This window comes from Rhinopithecus bieti, unplaced genomic scaffold (assembly GCF_001698545.2).
Source record: "Rhinopithecus bieti isolate Rb0 unplaced genomic scaffold, ASM169854v2 scaffold_12077, whole genome shotgun sequence".
Lineage (NCBI taxonomy): Eukaryota > Metazoa > Chordata > Mammalia > Primates > Cercopithecidae > Rhinopithecus > Rhinopithecus bieti.
Genome location: NW_016807340.1, coordinates 159,740 through 182,950, shown reverse-complemented (window position 1 = coordinate 182,950; position 23,211 = coordinate 159,740).

The following is a 23,211-nucleotide window of genomic DNA, read 5'->3' as shown; positions in this document are numbered from 1 at the left end:
AAAGAAATATGATTTGCAAATATTTTCTCCCACTCTAAGAGTTGTCTTTTCAATTTATTTATTTATTTATTTATTTATTTATTTATTTATTTATTTATTTTGAGACAGGGTCTCACTCTGTCACCTAGGCTGGAGTGCAGTGGCACGATCATAGCTCACTGCAATCTCCAATTTCTGGGTTCAAGCAACCCTCCCTGCTTAGTTCCCTGAGAAGCTGGAACTACAAATGTGTGCCACCATGCCCAGCTAATTTTAAATTTTTTATTATTTTTATAGAGACAAGGTCTCACTAGGTTACCCAGAATGATCTCAAACTCTTGGCCCTAAGTGATTCTCCTGCCTTGGCCTCCCAAAGCACTGGGATTACAGGCATGAGCCACCACACTTGGGCTCAATTTCTTCCTTCCTTCCTTCCTTCCTTCCTTCCTTCCTTCCTTCCTTCTTTCCTTCCTTCCTTCCTTCCTCCCTTCCTCCCTCGCTCTCACTCTCTCGCTCTCTTGCTTTCTCACCCTTTCTTCCTTTCATTCCTTTCCTTCCTTCCCTCCCTCCTTTCTTTCTCTCTCTCTATCCTTCCTTCCTTCCTTCCTTCCTTCCTTCCTTCCTTCCTTCCTTCCTTCCTTCCTTCCTTCCTTCCTTCCTTCCTTCCTTCTCTCTCTCTCTCTCTTTCTTTCGACTCTCTATGTCACCCAAGCTGGAGTGCAGTGGCATGGTCTTGGCTCACTGTAACCTCTACCACCTGGGCTCCAGTGATCCTCCCACCTCAGCCTTGCAAGTTGCTGGGCTCAAGTGATCCTCCCACCTCAGCTTTGCAAGTTGCTGGGCTACAGATGCGTGCCACCACACCTGGCTAATTTTGAGGGGAATTTTAGTAGAGATGGGTTTTTGCCATGTTGCCCAGGCTGGCCTTGAACTCCTGAGCTCAAGTGATCCACCTGCCTTAGTCTCCGAAAGTATTGGGATTGTAACAGGCTTAAGCCACCACACCCAGCTCTCAATTTCTTAGTAGTATCTTTTGACATACAAATTTTTAATATTAACAAAGCCCAATGTACTTATTTTTCTTTTGTTGCTTGTGATTATGATTATTATGATTATTATTTTATTATTTGAGACAGATTCTCAGTCTATCACACAGGCAGGAGGGCAATGGTGTGATCTCTGCTCACTGCAATTTCTGCTTCCTAAGTTGAAGTGATTCTCATGTGTCAGTCTCCTAAGTAGCTCTGACTACAGTCATATGCCACCATGCCTGACTAATTTTTGTATTTTTAGTAGAGACAGGGTTTTGCCATGTTTGCAAGGTTCATCTTGAACTCCTGGACTCAAGTGATCCACCCACCTTGGTCTCCTGAAGTGCTCGGGTTACAGCCACTGTGCCTGGCATATTATTATTATTATTTTGTTTGTTTGTTTGTTTTCTTGAGACAGAGTGTTGCTCTGTCACCCAGGCTGGAGTGCAGTGGTGAGTTCTGGGTTCACTGCAACCTCTACTTCCTGGGTTCAAATGATTCTCCTGCCTCAGCCTCCCTAGTAGCTGGGACTACAGGCTCCTGCCACCACACCTGGCTAATTTTTGTATTTAGAGATGGGGTTTCACTATGTTAGGCAGACTGGTCTTGAACTCCTGACCTCAAGTGATCAGCCTACCTTGGCCTCCCAAAGTGCTGGGATTACAAGCATGAGCCACCTTACCTGGCCATATTATTTTTTAGTAATAATAAATTATTTTGCAGTCATCTCCAATGCTTGCACCTTTGGTATCATATCTAAGAAACCCTTGCCTAGTTCAGGCCATGAAGTTACACCTATGTTTTTGTTTAAGAGTTTTATAGTGTTAGTCATTACATTTAGGTCTTTGATTCATTTTCCACTTTAATTTTCAATATGGTGTGAGGGAGGGATCCAAATTCACTTTTTCTGCATGTGGATATTCAGTTGTCTCAACGCTATTCCTTGGAAAGATTGTATTTGCCTAGTGAATGCTCTTGAAATTTTTTTTTTTTTTTTTTTGAGAGGGAGTCTCTCTCTGTCGCCAAGGCTGGAGTGCAGTGGTGGGATCTCGGCTCACTGCAAGCTCTGCCTCCCGGGTTTGCACCATTCTCCTGCCTCAGCCTTCTGAGTAGCTGGGACTACAGACGCCCACCACCATGCCCGGCTAATTTTTTGTATTTTTAGTAGAGATGGGGTTTCACTGTGGTCTCAATCTCCTGACCTCGTGATCTGCCCACCTTGGCCTCCCGAAGTGCTGGGATTACAGGCGTGAGCCAGTGTGCCCAGCCTGAAATTTTTTATTGAAAATCAAGTCACCATAGACACATGAGTTTATTTCTGGACACTATTCCGCTTATCTATGTGTTTATCTATGCCAGTATCACACTGTCCTGTAGTAAGTTTGAAATCAGGAAGCGTGGTTCTCCAACTTTGTTCTTTGTTCTTCTTTTTCAAGATGATTTTAGTTATTCTAAATTCTTTACAATTGTATGTAAATTTTAAGGATCAGCTTGTCCATTCAGCAAGAGGCTTTGGAATTTTGATAGTGTACTGAATTTATAGATCACTTTGGGTAGTATTACCAATGCAATATGAAAGCTTCCAATACATAAATGTGGACTATCTTTCCATTTATTTAGGTCTTCATTGATTTCTTTCAACAATATTGTGCAGTTTTCAGTGTACTTCTTTACAATTTACTCCTAATTTAAATATTTAATAGAATAATCAAATAAAAATATTTGATTGCCTTTGATGCTATCACAAATGGAATAGTTTTATTAATTTCCATTTTGGGTTGTTTACTGCAAAGTGTTTAGGAATAGGACTGATATTTGTATATTGATCTTATATATTGCAAACTTGCTGAATTTATTAGCTTTTTTTTATTTTTTATTTTTTATTTTAGAGACAGGATCTTGCTCTGTTGCCCAGGCTGGAGTGCAGTGGTGCAATCTCATCTCACTGCAACCTCCGCCTCCTGGGTTCAAGCAATTCTCCTGCCTCAGCCTCCCAAGAGGCTGGGACTATAGGTGTATGCTGCTATGCCCAGCTAATTTTTTGTATTTTAGTAGAGATGGGGTTTCACCATGTTGCCCAGGCTGGTCGCGAACTTCCTGAGCTCCGGCAATCTGCCTGCCTCGGCCTCCCAAAGTGCTGGGATTACAGGCATGAGTCACCACGCCTGGCCTTAGTTTTTATCTTTTAAAGGTGGGTTCTTTAGAGTTTTCTCTGTAAAAGATTGTGTTATTTGCAAATAAAGATAGTTTTCTTTCTTCTTTTCCAATCTGAATGTCTTTTATTTCTTTCTCTTGCCAAAATGCCATTGCTAGAGCCTCCAATACAAAGTTTAAAAGTAGTGGTGAGAGCAGACATTCTTTTCTCTTTTGAAAACATTCAGGCTTTCACCATTAAGTATGATGTTAGTTGTGGGTTTTCCATAGATGCTCTTTATCAAGTTCAGGAATTTCCTTGCTATTCCTAGCTTATTGAATGTTTTTACTAAGAAAGGGTGTTAGATTTTGTTAAATATTTTTCTGTATCTATTGAGATGATTATGTAGTTTTTGTTTTTATTCTGTTGATATGACACATTACGTTAATTGATTTCTGTATATTAAACTGACCTTGTATTCCTGAGATAGACTCCACTCGGTCGTGATATAGAATCCTTTTTATGTACTACTGGATTTGGTTTGCTAGTATTTTATTGAAGGTTTTTGAATCTGTATTTTTTTTTTTGAGACAGAGGTCTCATTCTATTACCCAGGCTGGACTGCAGAGGTGCAATTGTAGTTCACTGCAGCCTTGACCTCCTGGGCTCAAGGGATCCTCCTGCCTTAGCTTCCTTAGTAACTGGGACCACAGGTGCACACCAGCATGCTCCAGCTAATTTTTAAATTTCTTTTGTAGAGACTGGATCTTGCTACATTGCCTAGGCTGGTCTCAATCTCCTGGGCTCAAGCAATCCTCCTGCTTTGGCTTCCTAAAGTGGTGGGACTATAAGTGTCAGCCACCATGTCCAGTCTTGCATCTGTATTTTTTTATTTTTTTATTATTATTATTATTATTATTTTTTGAGACAGAGTTTTGCTCTTGTTGCCCAGGCTGGAGTACAATGGCATGATCTCGGCTCACCACAGCCTCTGCCTCCTGGGTTCAAGCAATTCTCCTGCCTCAGCCTCCCAAGTAGCTGGGATTACAGGCATGCGCCACCATTCCCGGCTAATTTTGCATTTTTAGTAGAAATGAAGTTTCTCCATGTTGGTCAGGCTGGTCTCAAACTCCCGACCTCAGGTGATCCACCCACCTTGGCCTCCCAAAGTGTTGGGATTACAGGCATGAGACACCACGCCCGGCGCATCTGAATTCTTAAGGGATATTGTTCTTTAGTTTTCTTTTCTTGTAATTCTTTGTTATGCTTTTAGTATCAGGGTGATACAGACATCATAGAGTGAGTTTGGGAGTGTTCCCTCCTCTTCTATTTTTTGGGAGAATTTCTCAACAATTGGTGTTTTATCTTCTTTAAACATTTGGCAGAATTTACCAGTGAAGCCATCTGGTCATGGACTTTCCTTTGTGTGAAGATTTTTTTTTTTTTTTAAATATCTGAATCAACTTCTTTAGTTGTTATGCGTGTATTCAGATTTTCTATTTCTTCTTTGATTACTTTGGTTGCTTGTATCTTTCTAGAAATTTTTCTATTTAATCTGGGTTATCTCATTTGTTGGAATGGAATTGTTCATAGTGTTTACTTTTAATTCATTTTTATTCTTTGTGAGATTGGTAATAGTGTTTACTCTTTCATTTCTGATTTGAGTAATTTGAATTTTCTCTCTTTTTTCTTGACTGATCTAACATAAAAGTTTGTTAATTTGTTGACTTTTTCAAATAATCATCTTTTGGTTTTGTTGATTTAAAAGAATTATTTATTTAGTTTATTTTGCCCTAATATTTATTATTTCCTTCTTTCTGCTTGCTTTGGGCTTAGGTCGCTCTCCTTTTCTATTTTATAAGCTGAAAGGGTAGGATATAGACTTATGCTCTTGTTTATGTGTATAATATAGGTATTTTATTGTTTTGTTTTTTTTTTTTTAAAAAAAAGGATTTTTTTTTTTTTTTTTTTTTTTTTTTTTTTGAGACGGAGTCTCGCTCTGTTGCCTGGGCTGGAGTGCAGTGGCCGAATCTCAGCTCACTGCAAGCTCTGCCCCCCGGGTTTATGCCATTCTCCTGCCTCAGCCTCCCGAGTAACTGGGACTACCGGCGCCCACCACCTCGCCCGGCTAGTTTTTTGTATTTTTTAGTAGAGATGGGGTTTCACCATGTTAGCCAGGATGGTCTCAATCTCCTGACCTCGTGATCCGCCCGTCTCGGCCTCCCAAAGTGCTGGGATTACAGGCTTGAGCCACCGCGCCCGGCCATAAAATAGGCATTTACCATTATAAGTGTCTGCTGCTTTCACTGCATTTCTTAAGTTTTAGTATGTTGTTTTTTCATTTTATCTCAGAATATTATGTAATGTCCCTTATGACTTATTCTTTGACCCATTGGTTATTAGAAGTATTTTGTTTAATTTCCACTTATTTTTTAATTTTCCAAATTTTCTTCTGTTATCGGTTTCTAATGTTATTCCACTTTGGTTAGAGAATATACTGTGTATGATTTCATTCCTTTTAAATTTATTAAAACTTGCTTTGTGGAATAATATATGATTGATCCTGGAGAATGTTCCGTGTGTGAATTTGATTTAATAAATAAACATTTGAGAAAGTTTCCAGTTTTAATTTTGAAGATGGTAAATATTGATAGATACAATTCACACTCACAAAAGCTCCTGGGGAGGTCTCAATAATTTGTATTTTTTTTTTTTTGAGTCAGAGTCTTGCACTGTCTCCCGGGCTGGAGTTCAATGGCACTGTCTCGGCTCACTGCAACCTCTGCCTCCTGGGTTCAAGCGATTCTCCTGCCTCAGCCTCCTGAGTAGCTGGGATTACAGGTGCCTGCTACCATGCCTGGCTAATTTTTTGTATTTTTAGTAGAGACGGGGTTTCACCATGTTGGTCAAGCTGGTCTCGAACTCCTGACCTCAGGTGATCTGTCTGCCTCAGCCTCGCAAAGAGCTGGGATTACAGGCGTGAGCCACTGCAACTGGCCCACACTTTTAAGTTATTGAGCCAAGGCGGACAGATTACATGAGGTCAGGAGTTCGAGACCATCTACTAAAAATACAAAAAATTAGCTGGGTGTGCTGGCAGGTGCCTATAATCCCAGCTACTTGGGAGGCTGAGGCAGGAGAATCGCTTGAACCCGGGAGGCGGAGGTTGCAGTGAGCCAATATCGCACCACTGCACTCCAGCCTGGGTGTGACAGAGCAAGACTCCATCTCAAAAAAAAAAAAAAAAAAAAAAAAAAACAAAATAGGTCCTAACACCAAAATGTTTGATAACCATTGGCCTAAAGGAATGGTGAGAAATGATTCCGGATAAAAATTCAAGTCAGAAATGTTTGCTTGGTGAAAGAATATGAATTTTCTTCTCTAATCAGTGGGAAATCAGTGGAGGTTTTTAAAAGGAGTTAGTAATTATATCGATTGCATCCCCAGGGCATAGAGGAATGCCTTGTACTTAGTAGCTCAGCAAATATTTGTCAGATGGTAGTCAGAAGTATGGACGGAGAAACTGAGAGACTAGCAGTGGAAACACTAGTTTGTTTTTAGAATTCTAGGCAAAAATGCTTAGATGAATGAAGGCCATTCTGAGAAATTATGTACCAATTCCCTAATTACTTCTTTTCTTTTTTTTTTTTTTTGAGACTGAGTCTGGCTCTGTAGCCCAGGCGATCTTGGCTCACTGTAACCTCCGCTTCCTGGGTTCAAAGGATTGTCATGCCTCAGCCTCCTCAGTAGCTGGGATTATAGGTGTGCGCCACCATGCCTGAGGTTCCTGTAGTTTTAGTAGAGATGGGTTTTGCCATGTTGGCCAGGCTGGTCTCAAGCTCCTGACCTCAGGTGGTCCACCCATCTGGGCCTCCCAAAATGTTGGCATTATACGCTCACGCCGCTGTGCTCTGCCTAATTATGTTTTTTTTTTTTTTTTTTTTTTTTTTTTTTTAGGACAGGGTCTTGCTCTGTCACCCAGACTGGAGTGCAGCCATCATAGCTTTCTACACCCTTGAACTCCTGGGTTCAAGTGATCCTCCTGGCTTAGCCTCTTGAGTTACTTGGACTACAGGCATGTGCCACCACGCCAGGCTAATTACTTTTTTTTTTTTTTGTTAGAGATGAGAATCTCACATTTTGTGCAGGCAGATCTTGAACTCCTACCCTCAAGTGATCTTCCCGCCTCAGCCCCCCAAAGTGTTGGGATTACAAGTGTGAGCCACCACACATGGCTCCTAATTACTTTAAATTTCTGCTGTAATCGTTACAGCAAATGTGAAGTATTTCCTGGATATTTCTGTGGATATTTCTGGATGTTTGTGTGTGTGTGGTTTTTTTGTTTGTTTGTTTTAGGAGACAGGGTCTCACTCTTGGCTCAGGCTGGAATGCAGTGGTGTGTTCATAGCTCACTGTAACCTCGAACTCCTGGGCTCAAGCAATCTTCTCGCTTCAACCTCCCAAGTAGCTGAGACCAGATGAGCACATCACCCTCTCTGGCTAATTTTTCTATTTTTTGTGTAGCGACAAGGTCTCACCATGTTTCCCAGGTTGGTCTTGAACTCCTGGCCTTAAGTGATCCTCCTACCTTGGCTTCCCAAACTGCTGGTATTACAGCTGTGAGCTGCCATGCATGGTATATTTGAGATTTTTTTTTCAATAGAACATTCAATGTCTTACCAACAATTTAATATGGGTTTTGAATGAATATAATCAATCTGTTTTCAATGCTTTCATTCAGATAAGTTTGTAGTTTGAACAAATAGAAAGTCAACATACATTCTGAATACAAAACAGCTTCAAGTGATTCACTGCAGTAATAATCACAGTATCTCTTCTTTAAAATAGGAAATCCTGCTTGGGATTTCTATGTACTTTAAAATTTTAATTTAAATCAATGTAACTTTGCATATACTGTGGGAGTATTTTGAGGTTACACAGTAGATTCCAGCAGAAAGCAGCTGGCACACTCAAAATAGGATAAATTAGAGTGTTTTTATTTATGTAGGAAGTATTTACAGAGGTAAATAAAGACAGTAGGAAACTGCGGGGATGGAAAAAGCAAAAAAAAGAAGTATGTGTGGAATGTAGGGCACAGGCATAGGCTCTTTGAGATAGGATATACCCCTTTCTCTGACCCTATAGGAAAGTCTTAAAAAACAGATGTAGAGATGGATATATCGCCATCAAAAGGTGATGGAAAGGCATTTGTTGCTTGTCTGAGACTAGGCTAGAGCTCTTTCCCTGATTCTCACTGTTTGCACAAGGCCTGTTATTTGGTAAGGGAGAGAATTTATCCTCATCTTGCAGCCAAAGAAGAAGTAATTTTTATAATTGCAGGGAAATACTATACCCAATCCATGTGTCAGGTCTACACAGGGTTAATGTTCATTTTCCTGTGCACCTGCACATCAGATAACCACAAAGTGCAGGTTCCAGGATCACGCGGTACCCCTGTCTCCATTAGTAGAGATAATTTGTTGCACTGATAGATAAAAAGTGCAGTGCAGCTGTACTGAAAATGACATGGAACTGCTTTCTTAACCCATAATTTTTAATAGCTTTATTTATTTATGTGCATTACATTTAATATCTAGAATTTGATAGATTTTGACATATATACAACCGCAAAACCATCATAACAATCAAGGTGGTGAATGTATCCTCCTGCCCCTCCCTACCCAAGACAACCACTGATTGGCTTGTTATCACTATAGATGGACTAGCATTTATTATGCTATATAAATGGAATTATTGATAGAACATAAAAACTCCTTTTTTCATGTAACTTTTCTTTTTTTTTTTTTTTTTTTTTTTTTGAGACAGAGTTTCGCTCTTGTTACCCAGGCTGGAGTGCAATGGTGTGATCTCGGCTCACCGCAACCTCCACCTCCCAGGTTCAAGCGATTCTCCGGCCTCAGCCTCCTGAGTAGCTGGGATTACAGGCATGCGCCACCACCCCTGGCTAATTTTGTGTTTTTAGTGGAGACGGGGTTTCTCCATGTTGGTCAGGCTGGTCTCGAACTCCTGACGTCAGGTGGTCTGCCTGCCTTGGCCTCCCAAAGTGCTGGGATTACAGGTGTGAGCCACTGTACCTGGCCCCCATATAACTTCTTATACTCAACAAAATTATTTTAAGATTCTTCTGTGTAAAATATTAAAATATTAGTTGGGTGTAACCTTCAACCCTTTCACCTGCTTTTGGTGAACATTCTCTCCGATTCCCTTCTGGTGTTAAGCGTTCTTTTTCTTATCAAATTTTCTACCCAACAATCTCCTCTCCCTTCCTCTGAGCAGATGACTTTCTCCCCCTTAATTGAGATAAATAAGATGTTCAGAACAAAACTCTATTCCTTTTCCCCATCTTCACATTTCCCCCTTGAGTTTCAGGGATTAGGTGTTCACCTGGGCTCTGTAGTTCTCATTTCATTCTTTCTCATTGCTATTTTACTTTATCATCTATTTCCTCTCCCTTCTGTATTTTCAACCTCTTTCCCCCATTGCCTCCTATTCCTAAGCCTGTAAGTCGGTTTCATCCTAAAATGTCAACAACCGCCAGAATGCCTTCCTAAAGTGTCAACAGCAACCAGAATGCCCACCACAATAATTAAAGGAGAATGTTCTGCTGTCTGCACATCAGTTCTATTGCCTACTGCCTTTCTCTCTCTCTCATGCTCTCTCTCTTTTTGAGATAGCATCTTACTCTGTCATCCAGGCTGGAGTGCTGTGGTATGATTATAGCTCACTGCAGGCTCAAACTCCAGGGCTCAAGTGATCCTCACATCTCAGCCTCCCAAAGCGCTGGGATTACAGGCATGAGACACAGCACCTCGCCCCTTATCTCTCTTTTCTTGCTCAGTGAAGCTTCTTTAAAATATGAGCTACAAAGGACAGGATACAGAATTTTCAGAGCCCAGGACAAATGAAAATGAATGGTTACTTGTTCAAAAATTATTAAGAATTTCAAGATGGCAACCCCAGAGTATTAAACAACTCATGGGGACTGGGGCCCTGTGTGACTGACTGCGTAGGTTGCCCATCACAAAGCTGACTCAGAATCTACACTTCTCTTTTCTACTTACTGAACTCCCATTCCCTTCTCACCCACTGCAATTTACCTTTTACCTCCATCTTAATGCTGGAGGTAAAACCTCCACCTTGGATTCTCCACCTAGCTAAAATCGTTAAATATTTTTCAGTTCTTATATTTATCTTTTTGCACTAACCTAATCTTCCCATATATTTCTACCTCCCATCCATAATCATGGTTGCTAAAAAATTACTTGCTGAATGAACGAATGACCAATCTTTGACTCCTGTTTGTTGGATTCTCAGGGTCCTGACTATCTTACCACTTTATGCCATGCATCTACCCTAGTTAGTCCCTCCAGGTTTACATGTAAGCTTGTGACTTTGAAACCTATATGTAAATTGATGACTTCAAACTCTAAATGTCTAGATTTTTTCCTAACTTGAGACTCATATCATCTATCTATCTATCTATCTATCTATCTATCTATCTATCTATCTATCACCTTTTGCCTCTGAGAAATCTTCATCTGGCTGTCCATCTTCATCTGGCTGTCCAATTGATACCTCAATCTCAGCATGTTCAAAAACAAACTCATTACCATCTCCTACTTGAAACTTTCTCTTTCTGTTGTGCTTCTTTTATTTATTAATTTAATTTAATTTAATTTTTCATTCTTTTTTTTTTGAGATAGAGTTTCGCTCTTGTTGCCCAGGCCTGAATGCAATGGTGTGATCTCGGCTCGCTGCCACCTCTGCCTCCCAGGTTCAAGCGATTCTCCTGCCTCAGCCTCCCGAGTAGCTGGGATTACAGGCGTGTGCCACCACACCCAGTTAATTTTCGTATTTTTAGTAGAAGGGGGTTTCACTGTGTTGGCCAGGCAGGTCTCAAACTCCTGACCTCATGTGATCCACCTGCCTCGGCCTCCCAAAGTGCTGGGATTACAGGTGTGAGCCACTGTGCCCGGCCCTGATTCTTATTTTTAATGGTATATCTAGGCACAAAATGCTCGGAAGGACTCATTGAAGGAGGAATTTATATTTTCTAACCAATGTAAGGAGCTCAGGAAAAATATCAAATTTGAAATAGAACTTCAAAGTTGAATAAACTTGAAAAGATAAAAATGAGATGGAAGTTGCATAAAAGATGAAATGTTGTTTTTTCTTCTGAAAACAAAACAAAACAAAAACAAAAAACTAGGGATGAGTTGGAGTAAAAGTTTTCCAAACTCTTGATATGTAATTCTCATGGGAGTCCCCCCCAACATTGAGTGGGACTGACTTGTGAACCTACAGGATATTGCTGAAATAATGAAGTTTGACTTCTGAGGCTCAGTCATCAATGATATTGTGGCTTCCATCCTGTTCTCTTGGACCACTAGCTCTGGAGCCAGCTGCCGTGGTATATAACCTGCACACAGCTCTATGGAGAGGTCTATGTGTTGAGGAACTGAGGCTTCTAGAAAACAGCCCATGTTAGTGTCCCATCTTAGATGCAGATCATCTATCCCAGGCAAGTCTTCAGATACTTGTAGTCCTGGCCTATGTGTTGATTACCGCTTCCCGACCCCAACACAGAACCACCCAGCCAAGCCACTCCTGAGTCCCTCATCCACAGAAACCGTGAAATAATAAATGTTTGGGTTTCTAAGCCATTATGTTTTGGCATAATTTGTTTCATTGTAATAAATAACTAATGCAGAGGGCCTTTTGTTAGATATATTTTTGTATGTATTGAGTTTTGGAACCATGTATGTATAGTTTGAACAGTATAACTAAAAGCAACCACAAAGGGAACTCTGAAAATAAAATCCTTTTCTAAATTCTCCAATGATTTCCCATTACATTCTTATTTAGAATTAAATAAGAATTATTTGCACTTATCTACCCAGTGTCTATGCGATCTGGCCCCTGCTTCCTTCTTCTGTGTCTCCAGCCAGGAGACATTAATGTTGGTTTCCCTTGACTTCCATCAATGGTCTGACATTTCTGAATTCCAGGATCGACAAAGATTATGTTCTCGAAGCAAACTCTAGCTGCACACCATAAAGCAGCTCTTCAGCAAAAGTGATATGTGCTTCATGTTTTTAACCCAGTAGGACACACACACACACACTCTCTCTCTCTCTTACAGCTTTATAGAGGTAAAAAGTAAACAGTATATATTTAACATATGTACTTTGACAAATTTAAAATGAAATTTGAAATCATCACTATACTCAAAGGAATGAACACATCTTTTATGCTTAAAAGTTTCCTCCAAGCCCTTTCGTAATCTCTCCCTCCCTCTCACCTCATCCCAAACTAGTTATCCAGACAGATTACAGAGTATTTCCATCACTACAGAAAATTTATTGGAAAGGGCTTATGTAATTCTTGTAAAGAATACCTCATTTTGTTTGATTGTAGTTAATATACCAGTTGTTACAGAGTCAGTGAGCATTGGAACTAGAAGTACATGCAAACACTTCTATCCATTGACAGTTACTGATGACCTAACTTTTGAGTTTTAGAGCTCTTTCTGCTGGATCAGCTGAGGTATGTCAAGTTCGTATCGTCGTACAGAGTGTGAAAAGCCAATAGCAAAGCATCCTCTTCCTCTAGGAAACTAATTAGAAAAGTTAGCTCTAGAGGTTAAAAGAAAGATTCATAGTCTTTGATTGAGGTAGAGGAAAAACAAGAAAACCCCAACTTGCTCCTTCCATTTAATATGCAGATAGAAGTTTGTCCAGAAAATCTTCTGTGTCCTCTGATCCTTTTTTCCTTTTCTTCTTTTATCTGCTTGATTATTTAGACCAGGAGTTGGTAACTTCCTTATAATCCCTCAGAGATTAATGGAATTAGGAAAAGTCTCGTCTGGTCTCTTTCACCTTCACTTGGAGTAGTAGAGTGAGAGGAAAATGGGATAATAAGAGTCTCTTCCTAAAGAATCCCTCAATTGCTTGCTTCTTGTTACAGAAGTTTTTTTTTTTTTTTTTTTTTGGTTGAGACAGAGTCTCGCTCTGTCGCCCAGGCTGGAGTGCAGTGGCCGGATCTCAGCTCACTGCAAGCTCCGCCTCCCGGGTTTACGCCATTCTCCTGCCTCAGCCTCCCAAGTAGCTGGGACTACAGGCACCCACCACCTCGCCCGGCTAGTTTTTTGTATTTTTTTAGTAGAGACGGGGTTTCACTGTGTTAGCCAGGATGGTCTCGATCTCCTGACCTCATGATCCGCCCATCTCGGCCTCCCAAAGTGCTGGGATTACAGGCTTGAGCCACCGCGCCCAGCCCAGAAGTTTATTGTTAAAATTACATGTACAGATAAGCTAAAAGAAGAAAGTAAAAATGATGACTATGCTTCTTACATATAAATAACTGCTTAATATTGTAGTCTAAACTGAATTCTCACTCTCTTTTATAAAAAAGAAAATATACTACACATTTTAGTTCTTATGTTACTATAAAATAAACATAGATTATCAAGAATCTTCTATAGAACAATTTAAAATAACTAGTGGGCTGGGTGTGGTGGCTCATGCCTGTAATCCCAGCACTTTGGGATGCCAAGGAGGGCAGATCACTTGAGCTCAGGAGTTCGAGGCCAGCCTGGGCAATGTGGTGAAACCCCGACTCTACCAAAAATATAAAAATTAACCAAGCATGGTGGCACGCGCCTGTGGTCCCAGGTACTCGGGAGGCTGACTGGGAGATCGCTTAAGCCCAGGAGGTGGAGGTTGCAGTGAGCTGAGATTGTGCCACCGCACTCTAGCCTGGGCAACAGAGAAAGACCGTGTCTCAAACAAACAAAAAACTAACGGAATTGTATGCTGTTGTTTAGCTGTGTCAGCTGCTAAATATTCGAAGTCATTTTTTTTCTAGAAGCTTTGATCCTTGATTTTTTTTTTAAAGACACATTTATTCAGCATCATGATCAGACTATTACATTTAGCAATCAACAGCATGGGTGCAAAAAAAAATCTATATTAAAACTCTCTGTTGGAATGCTTTACACTTTCTGCAGAACAGAAACTAAAATACAATTAGTCACAAACACAGTCCTCGAGTTTTTTGCCCATACACATGAGCCACTGCCTCAGTCACTGATGATTTCCATCACTTCGATTATTCAAACTGTTCAAAATAATCTTTTAGATGATGTTCTTCAGTGCCACCAACAAACATCTTTTTCACAGTTAAGTGGGCACCGGGCTTTTGAAAATCTTCTCTTGAGACCACTTTCTTTGGTTCCACAAGTCTCCCATCCACCCTGTGTGGCTTTGCATTCACGGCTGCATCTACCTCCTCCACAGTGGCATAGGTGACAAACCCAGAGTCCCTAGAGTGCTTGGTGCTTGCATGTCTCCTTACCACACAATCTGTGAGCCTTCTCCACTGCTCAAAAGGGCTCCTCAGGCTCTCATCTGTTGTTTCAAAGCTCAGTCCTCCAGTGAAGAGCTTCTGCAGCTGTTCCGGCTCTTTAGGAGTCTCTGACTTAGACATGACGGCCCTGGGAAGAGAGACTTCAACGAGGTTTCCTCAGCGGTGTCCACGGGCAGATAAGCAGCCCTTGATTTTTTTTTTTTTTAAAGTCCTGTATTTAAGGACAAATATAGATAAGTAATTCCTAGCAATGTTAGAGTCAAGATTGCCAGTTTACAAAAGCAGGAAAATTAAGTGTCTCTGAAGTTGAAATATTTAGCCGGGAGGGGTGGCACATGCTGGTAGTCACAGATACTCGGGAGGCTGAGGTGGGAGAATTGCTTGATCTCAGAGACATAGTTTCTTTTAAAAAAAATTATTGCTAGTTTAAGATGCATTTTTTAAAAAAAATTGTGAATTCTGAATGATGTTTACTAACTTGGAATGGATGGAAACCTGATTTGGGGGCGGAATGTGCCAGCTGTTCAATGATTCAGAAAAATAAGAATGTTGGTTCAGGATCAGAATCAAAGGATGCCATATCTAATTGAAACTTTGGGAAAATTTATCTCTGCAAAATGAATTATCCAAATTAAAATTAAGCCAAAACACCAGGTTTAACGCATTAATAATATAAATATATTTTTTAAAGAAAGCCAAAACCTAGGTTCTGTTGATTTTATCACTTACCATAGGCAGATAATATTTAATGTAGTTTTCTTTTTTTTTTTGAGATGGAGTTTCACTCTTGCCCAGGCTGGAGTGCAGTGGCGCGATCTCGGCTCACTGCAACCTCCATCTCCCAGGTTCAAGCGACTCCCCTGCCTCAGCCTCCTGAGTAGCTGGGATTATAGGCACCCACCACTACACCTGTCTAATTTTTGTATTTTTAGTAGAGATGAGGTTTTGCCATGTTGGCCAGGCTGGTCTCGAACTCCTGACCTTAAGTGATCCACCCACCTTGGCCTTCCAAAGTGCTAGAATTACAGGCATGAGCCACCGCGCTTGGCCTACTTGATCAGTCTTGTTCCAACCTGAGGAGTTGCATGTACAGATAGGTTATGATCATGTGTGCTTCTTCTCATTTGCATTTATGATTATAATTATGCAATTTAATTAAATATATGAGCAGATGAAACATATTTGAAAACAAGTTATTCTTTCTATGAAAATGTAATGCTTCGTAAAATGATAAAAGTGAATCAGGATGGGGCAGAAAACTGTAAAAGATTAGAAAGAAATTCATCAAAATCTTTAAGAAATCTGTATTCATACTGCCTACATTTAGCTTGACATTTTCCTTGACTTTTTTCCCCTCTGCACTTTAAAAAAGCTAAAATTTGGAATAGACTATCCACTGGAGACGTGGATTTTGCAAGGAAGAGGAAACTCCATATTGCAGTCATGCAATCAAAGAAAGGCCGTTGGCCTTTACTCATGAATGAAATGGTATATAAATACACTTTTAATCAAAATAAAATGTTCATATTATACATATTTATAAAAAATATCATTCATATATATATATAATGATTCTCAATTCTTTTTCAGTTTACCAACCAACACCTGGGTCTGATTGTTCTAGATAAAGAATGCGAGCTTATACTATGAATATTTTTAAATAGAGATTTAAACAATTATTCAATAAGGCTGCAGCCAAATTTGGTCTCATAGCACAAATTCCTCTGAGTGACTGAAAATATGACTTAGATCAATCAATACTTTTGACGAGTAATTAAGAGAAGCTTGAGATTGTGATAAAAGATTTTCAAATAAGTGATAGATAACAAAATATATTTGTATCTTTACAATTTTTCTGTAGTTTTGTTATCTCCAAAATGAAACAAACTGGCCTACTTAGATTTAAATTATTCTACTTTTTGGCCTGTGGGTAATAGAATAGATCAGGAGTTTGATTATTTAGAGCAGGTGACTTTTTTGGTAAAGGGCTAGATAGTAAATATTTTTGGTTTTGTGGATCTTGCAGTTGTTACTCAACTGTGCTCTTGTAGCTAAAGCAGCCATAGACAGCATGCAAACAAATCGGAATGGTTGTGTTCCAATAAAACTTTTTTATAGGTGTTAAAATTTGAATTTCATATCATTTTCATATGTCATGAAATATTATTCTCCTTTAGTTTTTTTTCAGGCATCAAAAAATATAAAATCCATTCTTAGCTCATAGTCTGTCCTCTGTCCAAAAATATGTGGAAGGCTGCATTTGGCCTGCAGACCGTTGTTTCTCTCCCCTGCTCTAGCCTCATTCTAGCTCTCCAACACTGCCTTTCTCATGACCCTATAATCTAGCTGCTTTTAGTGTCACAGAAACACAGTGTGTTCATATTTGCTTACATATATTTTGCTTATATTTTTTCCTGCTGGGAACATTTTCTGTTCTGTTTTCTAATCCAAAATCAGCTTAATGTTTCTGTCTTTCATGATAATTTTCACAGCTTCACTAGCCCTCAGGTGTGTCCCTAGCCTCCAAATTTCCTTTAGTACCTTTGATCTTTTTTCATATGATTAGTGTGAATTAGTCTTTTATTATTTCAGATATATGAACTTTGATTCTTCTTTTGATTATAACTTCTTAGAACAGAAGCCATGTGTTATACTTCCTCTCATTTCTCTCAGCATAGTACTGGGCACATAGAAGTATTAACACTAGATTGACATGTTTGCTATCGAAATACAATATATATTATTCTTTTATTAAGTTTTAAAGCATTTTTATTTGGGTCTTTGGTCTCAATATTTGCCCTTTTTTTCTCTGTCTTCACTTAATCTTTCCCCACTGACTTCCTTCCCTGTCCATAATCATGCTCAACTCTATTTAAAAATTAAATAAGCAGGGCCAGGTGCAGTGGTTCACGCTTGTAATCCCAGCACTTTGGAAGGCCAAGGCGGGTGGATCACAAGGTCAGGAGTTCGAGACCAGCCTGGCCAACATGTTGAAACCCCGTCTCTACTAAAAATATAAAAATTAACTGGGCATGGAGGCATGTGCCTATAATCCCAGTTACTTGGGAGGCTGAGGCAGGAGAATCGCTTGAACCCAGGAGGCGGAGGTTGCAGTGAGCCAAGATCACACCATTGCACTCCAGCCTGGGCAATGGAGTGAGACTCCATCAAAAAAAAAAAAAAAAAAAACTAAATAAGCAGTGCAAACTTCCATTGACATTGATGCTCATCTATTCCTTACCAAGTTTGTCTCTGAGATGGTATTTTTTGAACATCTAAAAGGAAGATATATACATAAGGTAAGCCCTCGATTCTGTCTGGGAACACTTTTCTGCCCTGGCACATGGAAATGGAGCCTCTGCAGAGCTCAGTCTCACTGGTCTGAGGTGGTAGGGATTAGAGTTTGAGTATGCGGAGGCAGCTGGAATTTGCAAGGCCAGTCCTTAGAGAGAATGGCAGTCACAGAAGTCTGTTGGGGGACTTGCTGTTCAACATCATTTGCCAAAAGCTGACCTGCACATGTATAGGTCAAGACTCCATGAGGCCTAGGAGAAATTGCCAGCAACAGAGCTGAATGGTGATATAGAGGTTGTACTGTGCTGGGAGATGTTTAAGTTCTGGCTCAGCTAGAATATAAATACCACATTAGGTACCTTAAGTGTTCTGTTGAGGCACCAAAAATGCTGCACTCCAGAGTAAGCTATGCCCTAAGTCCAAGTTCAAAACAAATAGACTGGGTGGGTGTGGTGGCTCACACCTGTAATCCCAGCACTTTGGGAGGCCGAGGCGGGCAGATCATGAGGTCAGGAGTTCAAGACCAGCCTGACCAACATGGTGAAACCCATCTCTACTAAAAATACAAAAATTAGCCGGGCGTGGTGGCACACACCTGTAATTCCAGTTACTCAGGAGGCTGAGGCAGGAGAATTGCTTGAACCTGCGAGGTGGAAGTTGCAGTGGGCCAAGATCATGCCACTGCACTCTAGCCTGGGTGACAGAGTGAGACTCCGTCTCAAAACAAACAAACAGACAAAAAACAAATAGACTTTCCCTAAAAAAGAATGTAAAATTGATCCTGATGGAACCAAAGTGATCTACCAATAATTTAACTGCCTTCCAGAAAAAAAAGCTCAACACACTTTAAAGGAAGACCACATAATCCAGAATCCCTACCATGTTCACCATATGATAAAAAAAATTACTAATCATGTGAAGAAGTGGAATGAGACCTATAATCACAAAAAAATGCAGTCAATAGAAACAGAACCTGAGATGACCTAGATGTTGCCATCCCACAGAAACCTGTAGTGCCTTCTCCCAAATTTTTGCCAATATTTAACACATTCTTCAAGATCTTGTTCAAATGGTAGGTTTATTTATTTATTTATTTATTTATTTTTATTATACTTTAAGTTCTAGGGTACATGTGCATAACGTGCAGGTTTGTTATATATGTATACTTGTGCCATGTTGGTGTGCTGCACCCATCAACTTGTCAGCACCCATCAAGTCATCATTTATATCATGTATAACTCCCCAATTCAATCCCTCCCCCCTCCCAAATGGTAGGTTTTTTTCAAGAGGCTTCCCTGAATTCCTCCGATATGAAATAATTGATTTCTCTTTTGACTTCTCACTGGTTTATGTCTCTCCTGTGATACCTAATTATATTATAGTTATCTGCATATATATTTTCTTTCCTTGGTTGAGGCCAAGGATTTGTCTTTTCTCATCTTTTTAGTTACTAATATGTTTAGCCACCAAAGTCATGTACAGATGGTCCCCAACTTACAATGCTTTGTCAACTTTACAGTGATGTGAAAGCTAGACGGATTCAGTAGAAAACATACCTCAAATTTAAAATTTTGATCTTTCCCCAACTGTAGGCTAATGTCAGTGTTCTGAGTTCTGAGCACGTTTTAAGACTGGCAAGGCTAAGCTATGCTGTTTGGTAGGTTAGGTGTATTGAATGCATTTTTGACTTATGGTACTTTCAGTTTATGATGTATTTATCAGCACATAGTTTCATTGTAACTTGAGGAGCATCTGTAAGCACTCAATAATTATTTTTGAATATATGAATAAAAGATATGTGTTTCATATTTCCCTGTTGTTCTAAAACCATATACACTCTGCAATTTTTGTATTTACTCATGTACAGATAGGTATGAGTGAAAAATCCTTCTTAATGTTAGTTTAAATTATGAGTTTTTATAGAGGTTTCCATGAATTAGCAGACTAAAGAGATTGGTCTTCTTTCCTGTTGTACAAATAAAAAAACCAGTTGGTTATTGTTTTTATTCCAGAATATTAAATATAAATTTATTTGTGTCTATTTTCACTAGACTATAAGGTCCATGAGGCCAGAGACATTGTTTAATATCCCCAGAATTTCCCATTCTTGACACATAGTACATGCTCAATAAGTACTTATTAAATGTTTTACATTGACTGGTATTTGGCCAAGTTTTGACAAATATTTTACCTTTTCATGATAATTTATTTTAAGCCATTTTGAGTGTTTCAAGAAAAGCCTGCAGAGTTTTAAAATAATTTTTCTCAGATATCATAGCTATACTATAAGGCCTATTTAACTAAACTATATTTTAACAAAAGCTAACATAGGTAATCTTTTCCTTTACTTGTTAGTTTTTTAAAGATGTTTTTAGCTGTAGATTTTATTGCTATATATATATATCTCATACTGACAGGATTTATAAGCTCTCTTTGATAACAATTCACAAGTTAAAAAAAAGTCAGTTGGTGGGGACTTGTCTAGCTATATAGAAAGTGGAAATGGTTAATAAAATGTTTAATGTCATCATATTCCAAAGTTAGAATGGACTCTAGAGATTATCTAATCACTATACCCTATGAAAAATAACTTCTAGAAAGTTAAAGTGAGCTGTTCACAAAGTTAGAATACGCTCATATTTTGTATAACTACTATGACCTTTTAGAAACAAAAATATATGAGGAAGATATTTTTTGTATTCTGAAAATAACAAGGGTTTGCATATTAAAATACAATAAATATCAAAACATCTCTACTTCTGGCAAGATGGTAAAAGCTGAGTCCGGGCCCGCGGTGGCCAAGCCTGTAAATCCCAGCCTGTGGGAGGCCGGACGGCGATCACGAGGTCAAGGAGATCGAGACCATCCTGGCTAATACGGTGAAACCCTGTCTCCTACTTAAAAAATACAAAAACTAGCCGGGCGTACGAGGCGGGCGCCTGTAGTCCCAGCTACTCGGGAGCTGCAGGCAGGAGAATGGCGTAAACCCGGAGGCGAGCTTGCAGTGAGCTGAGATCTGGCCACTGCCCCCCCTCCCCCCACTCCAGCCTGGGTGGCCAGAGGGAGACTCCGTCCTCAAAAAAAAAAAAAAAAGAGCTTGAAACAGCCTCTGAAAATTTTAATTTTGTATTTTCTTTTGACTCTACATAGAGAGAGTCATGTCTATTTTATAACATTCCACTCTCCCCCTGTCTACCCCCAAAGAAACAACCTAGCAATGCTCAAAATGACAAATCCAGCCTTTGTTTCACCAGATTATTTCAATCTGGCACTGGCACTACCACTAGTTTGGTCTGATTACAGTTAATCCACTGCCTACAACATGACAAATGTTTTTGGTCCAAGTTGAATGGCGAACTCTTTTCAAACAGGAAAAGCAGTTGTCAGCTGTCCTTGCTGTGGTACCAACATGTATCATGTCAGGACAGCCAAACAAAGAAGAGGATGATTCAGAATGCTGACCCGAGTACACTGAACCTTGTTAACTCTGGTGGGTTTTCTGTAAGGCTTGTTAATAGTGATAGAAAAAAGAAATCATAGCACAAACCCCATATTATATTGGTTCCCTTAGACTATATACACTTATCAACTAATCAAATGCAATTACAAAACTGTGAATTATAATTTCTAGTTTCTCTATAAATGACACATTTCTCCTTAAAAATCTCAATTTATTTAAGATTTTCTTAAAATAAACATTTCTCCTCTAATTTGTTCAGCTTTTTTAGTAGAAACAATACCACTTACAGTACTTGAATTCTATGAGTGCTATAGATGTTGGGATCACTCATTCAAAAAACAAAAACAAAACGAAACCTTAAATTCTCTTGAAAGGGGTGTGCTTACCATTCATCATCTCTTTTATGGGAGATATTGCCCTTTCTTCTCTTTGGGGTGAGTGACGCATGATGTTGTTTCTACAATAGGCAGAATACTATGGACTATTATATACACTTAGGGATGCATGCTCCACATGGCCTATGTTCATCCTTCTGACTACAAGCTAGCTCAGTCATTCTGCAGAGGTACACTGTGTAGACAAGAATAAGCATTTTCTCCACTTTATTTTAGATGACTCACTTTTTTTTGGTGCTTTTTTTAAAATTTAGATTTTTCTATTTTTTCCTTTGTTCTTTTTTCTTGGCTGGATTCCTAATTATTTTCTTAAAAAATGATGAATTATTTCTACTTTACAAATTAATGTGAGAAATGAAAGTAAAACACGATACTTTCTTTATTAATAAAGCATGTCATGATCCAATAGGTTTGTGTTGTAATTTCTCCTTGAAAAGAGCTGAGTTTATGGTCTTTACTTCATATCCCAGCTGTTAGAGAATTGCTGAATCCATAGGGAGTTGCGTGAGTTATGTAATTGGCATGAATTATTTGAGTTTGAGGAAACACAATTACCACATAATGTTAGCCAGTGCTGGATGAATCTCAATTCAAGGACTCAGGGTTGCAGAGGTCTGTGGGACCGTGATGTTTTCTTTGTTGAGTGCAGTTGTAAATTTGTTTCTTCTTTTTATAGCTTGTAAGTAAAAAATACATCATTCTTCAGCATTTTGCCTCATTACTGTCTAGCAAAGACATGCTATGAGGAGAGACTACTTAAACAAAAGATGAAATAAACAATTAAACAGGCGTAGGGAATGTTAAACTAATAGCATTGGGGCTTATAACACATTCAGACCCCTCCATTCTCTTTTACCTCTTTTTCTTCCTTTAAAAACAGTACGAGGAGGTACAGACATAACATTTCTTGCCAAATAGTTTTGTTCTTTCACAGTGGGAGAAAGAGCTTTCTTTATGTACTTTGCTGCTCTGAGATTTCCTTTCCTGTTCCCTCAAGATGAGCCTTGAAACTTGGCTCCTCAGTCTTTGAAGTACCAGATTCTAGAATAAAATTAAATAGTATTCAAGAGCATGGTGTGATTCTGCCACTTCAACCTACATGTGAGGCCACCTACAATGATCAGATATTTGGGCTGTAGAATATTACATGGTGTTCAAGGAATGCATTTTGAAATGGATTTGTTTTCATACATAATTCCCAATGCAGTAACTCTGAAAGAATAAAGTTGGTAGCAGGAATTTATGATATACATTTCTGTTTTTTTTTTTTTCTCCAAGATGGAATTTTGCTCTCATTGCCCAGGCTGGAGTGCAATGGCGCAATCTCAACTCACCGCAACCTCTGCCTCCCAGGTTCAATCTATTCTCCTGCCTCAGCCTCCCTAGTAGCTGGGATTACAGGCATGTGCCACCATGCCCGGCTAATTTTGTATTTTTAGTACAGACAGGGTTTCTCCATATTGGTCAGCCTGGTCTCGAACTCCCGACCTCAGGTGATCCACCCACCTCAGCCTCCCGAAGTGCTGGGAT